Genomic DNA, 11,523 nt, shown 5'->3' with positions numbered 1-11,523 from the left:
TTTTCTGCATCAATTGAGATGATCATGCGATTCTTGTGCTTTGGTTTATTATGTGGCGTATTACATTAATTGATTTTCTTGTGTTGAACCATCCTTGCATACCTGGATTGAATCCCACTTTGTCATGGTGTATATTATTTTAATATGCTGCTGGATTCCATTTTTGAGTATTTTGTTGAGGACTTTTGCAGCTATATTCATTAAAGAGATTAGGCTATTGTTTTTATTTTTTGTAGTACCTTGTCTGACTTTGGAATTTGGGTGACCTTGGCTTTGTAGAATGAATTAGGTAGCTTTCCCACCTCTTCAATTCATTTGAAGAGTTTGAGCAGCATTAGTACTAATTCTTTCTTGAATGCTTGGTAGAATTCACATGTGAATCCATATGGTCCTGGGCTTTCTTTTTTGGGAGCTTTTTGATGACTAACTCAATCTCTTTACTTGTGATTGGTTTGTTGTGGTCATCTATTTCTTCTCAAGTCAATGTTAGTTGTTCATGATTTTCTAGGAAGTTGTCCATTTCACCTCAGTTGCCTACCTTATTTGCATATAGTCGCTCTTAGTATCCTCTTGTTTATCTCCTTTATTTCTTCAGGGTCAGTAGTTAGTCCCATTTCCCTTTTCTGATTTTATTTGCATCTGCTCTCTGCTTTGTTGTTGTTGTTGTTGTTATTAGCCTAGCTAAGGGTGCATCAATTTTACTGAGTTTCTCCAAGAACCAACTTCTGGTTTTGCTGATTCTCTCTATTGTTTTCCTGTTCTCAATTTCATTTGTATCTGATCTAATCTTTGTTTTTTCTTTCCTTCCATTTGCTTTGGGATTAATTTGCTGTTCTTTCTCTAGTTCCTCCAGGGCAACAGTTAATTCCTCAATTTTTGCTCTTTTTTCTCTTTTAATGTAGGCATTTAGGGCAATAAATTTCCCTCTCAATACTGCCTTTGCTACATCCCATAAGTTTTGATATGCTGTGTTTTCATTTTCATTTGCCTTGATGTATTTACTAATTTCTCCCTTGATCCACTTGTTTAAGAGTGTGTTGTTTAGTCTCCATAAATTTGTGAATTTTCTGACTTCTGCCTATTATTGGTTTCCAACTCATTCTGTTATGATCCAAGAAAGTGTTTTGTGTAATATCAGTATTTTTTAAATTTGTTGAGACTTGCTTTGTGACCCAACATGTGGTCTATCCTAGGGAATGTTCCATGAGACTTGAGAAAAATATCTACCTTGCATTCCTGGGATGAACTCCACTTGGTCATGATGTATTACCATTTTTATGTATTGTTAGATTCAATTTGCTAAAATCCTACTTAGAACATTTTTTATCAAGGTAATGCTGGACTCATAGAAAAAGTTTTTGTATCAAGGTAATGAGTTGGGAAATATCCCTTCCACTTCAATTTTCTGCAAGAATTATTGTAGATTTGGTATTGTTTCTCCCTTAAATTTTTGGTAGAATTCCCCAGTGAATCTATCTGGGTCCTGGTGTTTTCCTTCTGGGAAAGATTTTGTCTTAGTTTATAAACTACTCAAACAAATACCATACAATGGGAATTTATTTGGAACAAGGTTTTGGGGATAGGAGAAATAAAAAATCAAGGTGTCAGCAAGGTGATGCATTCTTCCCCAAGACTGTCGAGTTCTGGGGCTGGTTGCTGGAAGTTCTTGTTCCTTGCTTTTTCTGTAATATGGCAATGCATATGGTGATGTCTTCTTTCTCTTCTGTGTTTGGTTGATTTCTGTATTCTTCCTGTGGCTTTTTCTCTCTGTGTATGAATTTCATTCTGCTTATAAAGAACCACACCATAACTGAACATGTTCAAGAAATCTGGTTTTCAGTGGGTCCTCACCCACAAGAATGCAGGCTAAAACCAAGAACATGGCCAAACTGAGGTACACAATTCAATCTCAACCACAGTTTTTAACTACAAATTCAATTTCATTAGTAGGTATACAGTTGCTCATAATATTCCACTATGCTTTTTTAAAAAAATATTTGTCTAATCTGTAGTGGTGTCACTTCTTTCATTTTTGATATGAGCAATGCATATCTTCCCTCTGTTTTCTTGCTGAGTCTGGGTACATGTTTGTCGATTGTACTGATCTTTTCAATTTATTTTGGTTTAATTCATTTTTCTCTGTTGTTTCCCTGTTTTCTAAGTCATTTTTTTTAAATGACTTAGTCATTTAATCTTTAATTAAATTTAAGTCATTAATCTTTATTATTATTTATTTATTATTACTTTTCTTCTGTTTACTGTGGGTTTAATTTGATCTTTCTCTAGTTTCTTAAGGTGAATGCTGAGGTCACTGATCTTCTACCTTTCATTCTTTTCTAATATAGATGTTTTAATGCTATAAATTTCCCCCTACATACTGCTTTAGCAGCATCCTACAAATTCTGATATATTGTGCTTTCTTTTTCATTCAGATCAAAATATATTCTAATAAGCCTTTAGATTTCTTCTTTGACCTATAAGTTATTTAGAAGTGTGTTATTTAATTTCCAAATATTTGGAGAGGGCGGATTTTCATTATCTTTTCGTTATTGATTTCTAGTGTAATTATTTTGTGGTTAGAATACGTACTTTGTATGGCTTGACTCCTTTAAATTTCCTTAAAGTTTGTTTCATTGCCCAGAATATGGTCTATATTGAATGCTCTATTACACTTGAAAAGAATGTCCATTCTTCTGTTGGGCTGAGTGTTCTATAAATGTCAATTAGTACAAGTTGGTTGATGGTGTTGTTCAAATCTATATCCTTACTGATTTTCTACTTGTCCTATCAAATATTAAGAGATGGGTATTGAAATCTCAACCACAATTGTGGATTAGCCCATTTTCCCCTGCAGTTCTATTGGTTTTAGCTTCAACTATTTTGAAGCTCTTTTATTAAATGCATGAACATTTAGAAATGTTTCTTCCTATGAACTGTACCATTAATTATTATAAATGATTATTCCTATTATAAATTATTCCATCTTTATTCCTAGTAGAATCTTTTGCTCTGAAATCTATTTTATCTTAGTCATTCCTGATTCCTTTTTACTATGGTTACCATGTTATTTTTTTTTTCACATCATATGTCATTTAACCTATTTTTATCTTTATATTAAAGTGTGTTTCTTTTAGGCAGCATATATAGTTGGATCTTGCTTTTTTAATGCAATTTAGCAATCCTTGCCTTTTCACTGGAGATTTGAGGTCATTTTCATTGAATATGATTTTAGATATGATTATATTTAAATTTATCACCTTGCTATTTTTTCTTTGTCCTATCTGATTTTTTCCCTCTTTCTTATTTTTCTGCCTTTTTTTGTATTACTGAACTATTTTTAATGATTCCATTTTTTCCTTTTTTTTTGGCTTATTAGCTATAGCTATTTGTTTTGCTACTTTAATGGTTGCTGCTGCCTCAGACATTAAAAGTATAATGAGGGAATACAGCAAACAACTTTATGTCATAAGTTTGACACCTTAAGTGAACTGGACCAACTTCTTAACAGATACAAATTACCAAAACTCACTTTAAAAGAAACAGGTAACATGAATAGTCTAACACATGCTTAACGGATTTATTTTGCAGTTAAAAATCTTCCAGGCCCAGATGTTTCACTGATGAATTTTACCAAACTTTTAAGGAAGAAGCAATACTGATTGTATACAGTTTCTTCCAAAAATAGAATAGGAAGGAACACTTCTCAACTCATTGTATGAGGCCTGTGTTCCTTAATACCAAAGCCAGATAAAAACAATATGTGATAATACAATTTATACAGAAAGGAAACTACAGACAAATATTCCTCATGAACATAAAATGAAACCAGGCATATGTTTTCCATAATCAAATTCAGTTATGCAGGTGCAGAACAGGTGGAGAGTAGATTTAACCAGATTTGGGGTTTTGTCACTAAGAAGTGAGAGAGGCAAGGGAATTGAGCACAAACGCAGAGGAATTAATATGATGATTGAACATGGAATTTAAGCTGAGTATGGAGGGAAGTGATGCTTTGAAGTGGAGTGGGAGTAATAGGTTCAAATTATTGAGGCTGAAGTGTTGTTAAGTGGGGGAATGATAAAGAACAAGTTAGAAAAAAGGAGGTGGTAGTTGAAGAGTAGGATGCTTGAAATTGAGAGAAACGAGAAATAGCATTTTTTTTTAGTAATGATAAGGTCAAAGGTATGACCATATGAATTATTGATCAAAGTAGGGTGTAGGACAAAATAATTAAAGGAGAGGAAGTCAAGAAATGAGAGGTCAAGCTAGTGGAAAAATCATCTATGTGGATATTGAAATAACCAAGAATTATGATAGGAATAGTGTTGGTGAGAGTGGCAGTGAGACAGGTGCTAAAATCCTTAAGGAATAATGGCAAGTGATCCAAGAGTGAGCAGTTGGCTATATTGAGGAGAGTGTGGAGAATTGAACTGCATACCCCAGTTTGGAGTTAGTCTTGGTCTTGGTCCGCATTCTGGTGTGTATAGATTCATTGTAAATAAGATCTCTTCAAGATGTTACTTCAGTTAAGGTGTGGCCCAGCTGAATCTGGTTGTGTTTTAATCCAGATTACTGGAGTCCTATATTAGCAGAGCAAGAGTTCAACAGAGAGAGAAGCCACAGGAAGCAGCCAGAAGCTGGAAGTCAGTGAAACCTAGAAGAGAAAGGAGAAGATATCATCATGTGCATTGTCATGTGAAGGAAAAGCCAAGAAATCTCTAAGATTGCTGGCCAGCCAGAAGATACCCATCCCAGAAGGGAGCAAGACTTCTAGTCTCTGAAAATATGAGCCAATAAATTTCCTTTGTTTAAGTCAACCCATTGTATGGTATTTGTTTTAGCAGCCAGGAAACTGAAACAAAGGGATAGTGAGTGATATAATCTGATGACATGTGAGATTCAAAGCTGGGGCTTGTTAGTAAGGAGAGAGGGAGAATGTTCAGAAAGTGACAATGAACAGTAAGGGTAGTGGTAGAGGTGTGAAAGAGAGGGCACCATCTCTTAAGAGGGTTTCAGGGACAGTGACACCTTAGGGGAGAGTTTGATTTTAACTCTTAAGCAAGATGATAAAGGGAATGTAGAGAGAAGCAGTTGAAGATATAGGGAACTTTGATGATGACTGACCACTATTGTCTACAGGCAGTCAGGAAGAGAAGATCATAAGCAGGATAAAACTCTATGGTGGTAAGTCAAAGCTGTCATACACAGATGGAATTTCTTCTCTCTCCTGGGAAAATTTTAGCCCTGCCTTAAATGCCCTCCATTGGATTCAATCAGGCCCACTTAGATAATCCAAGATAACCTCCCTTATTTAAAGTCAACTGATTAGGGAATTTAATTATACCAGCAAAATATCTTCAATGCTATACCTTGATTGGTGTTTGATTCAATAGCTGACAACTGTAGCCTAGCCAAGTTCATATATCAAAAACTCATAACAGTTGTCTTGCATGTTTTATACAATCTAACAGTCTTTGCCTTGTAGTTGGGGTGTTTAGACCATTTATATATAAAGTGATTAACAATACAGTTAGGTTTAAATCTACCATTTTGCTATTTGTTTTCTATTTGTCCTATCTGTTTTTGTTCCCCTTAACACTTTTTCTGCATTCTTTTGGAGTGAGCTTTTTTTTTTTTTTGCGTGTGATTCTATTGCAAACTTATTAGCTATGACTCTTTGCTTTGTCATTTTAGTGGTTGTTTAGGGTTTATATTATACATCTTTAACTTATCAGAATTTACCTTTAAATGATGTTATACCACCTCATAAATAGTATAAGAACCTTAAAATAGTATATTTTAATTTTTCCCCTCCTGATCTATGTGTTATTTTCATACATTTTACTTTTGAGTATCTTGCCAACCCCACAATACATTGTTATTTTTTTGTTTAAACAATCAATTATTTCATGTCATAGAAATACGTTTATTATATATTAAGTAAAAATAGATTACAAAATAGTATGCACATTGTTATTCTCCCTCCATGATGGCTCTCTTTTTTTTCTTTGTAATTTTATTGAGATATAGTCACATACCATACAATCATCCAAACTGTACAATCTATTTATTTTTTAAACATTCCATCCCAAGTAAACAATCAGTGGTTCCCAGTGTAATTACATAGTTATGCATTCACCCCAGTGCCTCTTTTTAAAAATGTACATGCACAGAAAAAGATCAGGAAGTTCCAAAGTGTTAAGGACAGTTTTCTCTGGATTGTGAGATGCTTTGTTAGTTAAAAAAATTATTCTTGTCTGCTTTTTCAGATTTTCTTCACTGAAGAGCTTCTGTGAAGCAGCAAACTCTACTAGACTGCTCACCCTATCTATCTTGCTTTATTTTTCATTTTGTATCTGCCACTCTCTTACATGCTATACTCTTTTCCACTTTTCCAAACATGAATTTTTAAATGCAATTTTATTGAGGAATATTCATGCATCATATAATCCATCCTAGGAATACAATCAGTAGCTAACAGTATCACCACATAGCTGTGCATTCATAACCACAATCAATTTTAGAACATTTTCATTACTCTTAAAAAAAAAACAAGAAAAAGAAAGAAAAAGAAACAATAATAAAAAATAAAAAAGAACACCCAAAGCATCAACACCCCTTATCCCCTCCTGTTTATCTATCTATCTATCTATCTATCTATCTATCTATCTATCTATCTATCTATCTATCTATCATCTATTTATTTCTTGTCTTTATTTTATTAATCATCTGCCCATACACTGGATAAAGGGAGTGTCATTCACAAGTCTTACACAATCAAAAGGTCACCCCATAAAAGCTATATAGTTATACTATCATCAAGAATCAAGGGTACTGGATTACTGTTCAACAGTTTCAGTTATTTCCTTCTATCTCTTACAATACACTAGAGACTAAAAAGGAATATCTATATAATGCATAAGAATAACCTCCAGAATGACCTCTCAACTTTATTTGAAATCTCTTAGCCACTGAAACTTTATTATTTTAATGCAATTTTATTGAGATATATTCACATACCATACAATCATCCAAAGTGTACAATCAATTGTTCACAGTGTCATCATATTTTGTGCATAAATCACCACTATCAATTTTTGAACATTTTCATTACTCCAAGAAATAAAAATAAAAGTTAAAAAAATACCCAAGACATCTCGTGCCCCTCCTTTCCCCTATTATTCATTTACTTTTTGTCCACATTTTTCTACTCATCTATCCATACACTGGATAAAGGGAGTGAGAGCCACATGGTTTTCACAAGCACATGGTCACATTGTGGAAGCTATATAGTTACATGATCATCTTCAAGAATCAAGGATACTGGGTTGCAATTTGACTGTTTCAGGTATTTCCTTCTAGATAATCTAATACACTAAAAACTAAATGGGGTATCTATATAACACATACGAATAACATCCAGAATGACCTCTTGACTCCATTTGAAATCTCTCAGCTACTGAAACTTCATTTTGTTTCATTACTCTTACCTCTTTTGGGCAAGAAGATTTTCTCTCTTACAGTGCTGGGTGCAGGCTCATCACCTGAGAATCATGTCCCATGTAGAGGGGAGGGCAGTGTGTTTATCTGCACAATTGGCTTAGAGAGAGAGGCCACATCTGAGCAACAAAAGAGGCTCTCTGGGGATAAGTCTTAGGCACAGTTATAAATATGCTTAGGTTCTCATTTACAGTAACAAGCTTCATAAGGGCAAGTCCCAAGATCAAGGGCTCAGCCTACTAAACTGGTAGTTTCCAATGCTCATAAGAATATCAGGAATTCCCCAGGTGAGGAAGTTTAATATTTCCACCCCAATGGGGGGTTGCAAATACTTTTTATTCTCTGCCCAAATTACTCTGAGATGTATCAGGGCTTCATGCTAACCTGTACAAACCAAACAGATCTGACCCCCTATTCAAAGTTCTGTGTAATTGTGGTGTTTGAATAAACTGACCATACAAATTAAATTATATAGTGTGCTACAGAAAATATAGATTTTACACCAAATAAACATCTTTTCCTTTGGTCTCACATAGAAATTGAAGTTTTCAAACAGTCAATATCTTTTACCTTTCTTTACCCTTTAGTCCGATTTACCTTAGTCTTAACCAAGACAGTTTCATTCATATCTCTAATTGAAATATGATCTCTTTTTCAGGTTTTTTAAACAGTTGCTGTATGGGGTAATGCTGACATTCATAGTTGCTAAACACTGGCTCTGACACTCAGGTGTCACACAGATACTGGAAGATCCAGGGACTGACAATATTATACACAAACAGCGCAGCATCTCAGAATTTAGAAATAACTGTTACAACTTCTGGATGGATGTGACTGCTGTAAGAGCTTACAATCTAGCAACCTTTACAACAGCCTGCCTTGATAGCCTATGCTCTCAGATTCAATTCTGAGTTTTCACATTATAATTAGTCCATATTAGTGAGGCAATATAATTTTTGTCTTTTTGATTCTGGCTTATTTCACTTAACAAACTGTCCTTATGGTCCATTCACCTAGTTGCATACATTACAAATTCATAACTTCTTGCTGCTGCTCAGCATTCCAATGTATGTATTATCAGTACAGTATTGTGCTACTATCACACAATAATGTGCTGTTTAACAATTGATATACCCTTAGGCCACCTCCATCCATTGAAAATCATGAATACTGCTGCCATAAGCACCAGTGTGCAAATGTCTATTCATGTCCCTGCTCTCAGTTCTTCCAAATACATTCCCTATAACAGAGTTACAGGACCAAATGGCAACCCCATGCTTAGCTTCCTGTGGAACCACCACACTGCCTTCCAGATGGGCTGCACCATTCTACTTCCCCACCAACAGGTGATAGGCATATATCTCTCTCCACATTTTCTCCAGCACTTTTATCCCTCTGTTTGTTTTTTTAAAGAGTATTATTCACACACTATACAATCCATCCTAAGTAAACAGTCAATGATTCCTGGTATAATCACATAGTTATGCATTCACTACCACAGTCTATATGAGGATATTTCCATTTCTTCTGCAAAGAAAGAGGAAGAAGGGCATAAGAAAATGAAGAATTAAAAAAAAGATAGAGGGAAAATAAAAATAAAATAAAATACAATGAAAAGTTCAGACAGCAACAACACCACCAAAAATCCCATACCAGTCCCTTATATCCCGTTCTTATAGATATTTAGCTTTGGTATATTGCCCTTGTTACAATTAATTGAAGCATCTTACATTATTACTGTTAGCTATAGACTCTAGTTTGCATTGATTGTATTTTTCATCCTATACCTCCAAATTTCAACACCTTGCAATGCTGACATTCATTTGTTCTTCCTCGTGTAAACACGTTCATATATTTGTACATTTAATCACCATCATTGACTACTCTAGGTTTTTCTAAGTTACACAATCCCAGTCTTTATCTTCTATGTTTCCTTCTGGTGTCACACATGCCCCTAGCCTTCCTCTTTCAGCTGTACTCACACTTTTCTTTGTTTTGAGTACTTACAGTATTGTGCTACTATCACAAAATAATGTGCTATCCATTTCTGGATCTACACAATGAATCTTGTTGAACCTCTGTACTCCTTCAGCATCAAAAGCCCAATCTCTGGTGTTCTCTTTTTGTGTAACTCTCTCTTCTTCAGTACTCTTCCTTGTGAAATCTTGTGCCAGTTTCCTGGGCTCAAATTCCTACAGGATGACATGAAGAGGGCCAGGTGATGCAAGCACATGCAATGGGTTATGTTACAGAAGAGGAACCACACACTTAGGGAAACTGAATCTTTTTAAATGGGCGATAAGTGTGTCTGATGTTTACCCTAGAGGGAGAGGTCATCTTTATTTCACTGGACAGAAATAAATCTGCCCTTTGTTTTTTGTCTTCTCAAGTTGTTTGCTGTACAAACATCCTTGAAAAGGCATTCCAGAAAAGAAAAGGCAGTTTGCCTCTGCTTACAAGACATGCAAAAAAGATACATGGAAAATTATTTCCCAACAATTCTGATATCCACTCAAGCTTGAAAATCATTGCTCTACAAAGACTTTGCCATGTATATAGAGCTACGGGTGCACTTCCAAACCTGTCAGGTGTTGGCAAATATTCTGCCCTTCTCTACTCCTGGCTTGACTCAGCCTCTCTCCTCTAGCTATGTTTCTTGAGGTCATGCTTTCCCTTTTGGTAACTTTTTGCACCATATCAAAGCAAATAAAAGCTCTGGCCAGAAATGCCCATGCTAAGCACAAACAAGGTGAAAAGGAATGGCATAGCTAATATGCCAACATACCACCACAACAAAAGGAGAAAAAATAAGAAGTATAGCATGTAAAAACAAGAGAGAAAAACTATATGGACCAACAATTGCATTGTTGGGCATTTGTCCCAGAGAAATGAAAACTTACATTCATACAATAGCCTGTACATGAATGTTCATAGCAACTTTTCTTGTAATAGCCCCAAACTGGAAACAACCCAGATGCCCTTTATTGGGTGAATGATTAAACAAACTGTGGTACATCTATATTGTGAAATACTACTCAACAAATACAAGGACCAACTACTGATACATACAACAACTTGAGTGGATCTCCAAGAAATAATGCTGAGTAAAAAACACAATCACTAAAGGTCATATACTATATAATTCCATTTATACAACATTCTTGAAATGCCAAACCATAGAGATGGACAACAAATTAGTGGTTGCCAGAGGCAGGTGGGAGGGAGGTGGGTAGGTGTTCCAGTTTGCTAATGCTGCTGGGATGCAAAATACCAGAGATGGATTGGCCTTTATAAAAGGGGGTTTATTTGGTTACACAGTTAAATTCGTAAGGCCATAAGGTGTCCAAGGTAATGCATCAACAATCGGGTACCTTCACTGGAGGGTGGCCATTGGTGTCTGGAAAAACCTCTGCTAGCTGGGAAGGCAAGTGGCTGGTGTCTGCTCCAGAATTCTGGGTTCAAAATGTTTTTCTCCCAGGGTGTTCCTCTCTAGGCTGCAGTTCCTCAAAAATGCCACTCTCAGTTGCTCTTGGGGCATTTGTCCTCTCTTAGCTTCTCTGGAGCAGAAGTCTGCTTTCAAAGGCTGTCTCCAAAATGTCTCTGTAAACTGCAGTTCCTCTCTCAGCTCCTGTTTATTCTTCAAAGTGTCCCTCTTGGCTGCAGCAAGGTTGCTCCTTCTGTGTGAGCTTATATAGTGCTCTAGTAAACTAATCAAGGCCCATGCTGAATGGGTGGGGCCACACATCCATGGAAACCATCCAATCAGAGTCATCACCCACAGATGGGTAGGTTGCATCTCAATGGAAACACTCAAAGAATTACAATCTAATCAACACTAATACATCTGCCCCCACAAGATTGCATCAAAGAATATGGCTTTTTCTGGGGGACATAATACATTCAAACCAGCACAGTAGGCATGGTTATAAAAGGGCAAAATGAAGGATCCTTGTGGTGTTGGAACTGTTCAGTAACTTGACTGTGGTAGTAGATAGACAAACCCAGACATGTGATAAATTTCAT

Source organism: Choloepus didactylus, chromosome Y (genome assembly GCF_015220235.1).
Source record: "Choloepus didactylus isolate mChoDid1 chromosome Y, mChoDid1.pri, whole genome shotgun sequence".
NCBI classification, from domain to species: domain Eukaryota; kingdom Metazoa; phylum Chordata; class Mammalia; order Pilosa; family Megalonychidae; genus Choloepus; species Choloepus didactylus.
The sequence above is the reverse complement of the archived record's forward strand: the minus strand, read 5'-3'. Positions refer to the sequence as shown.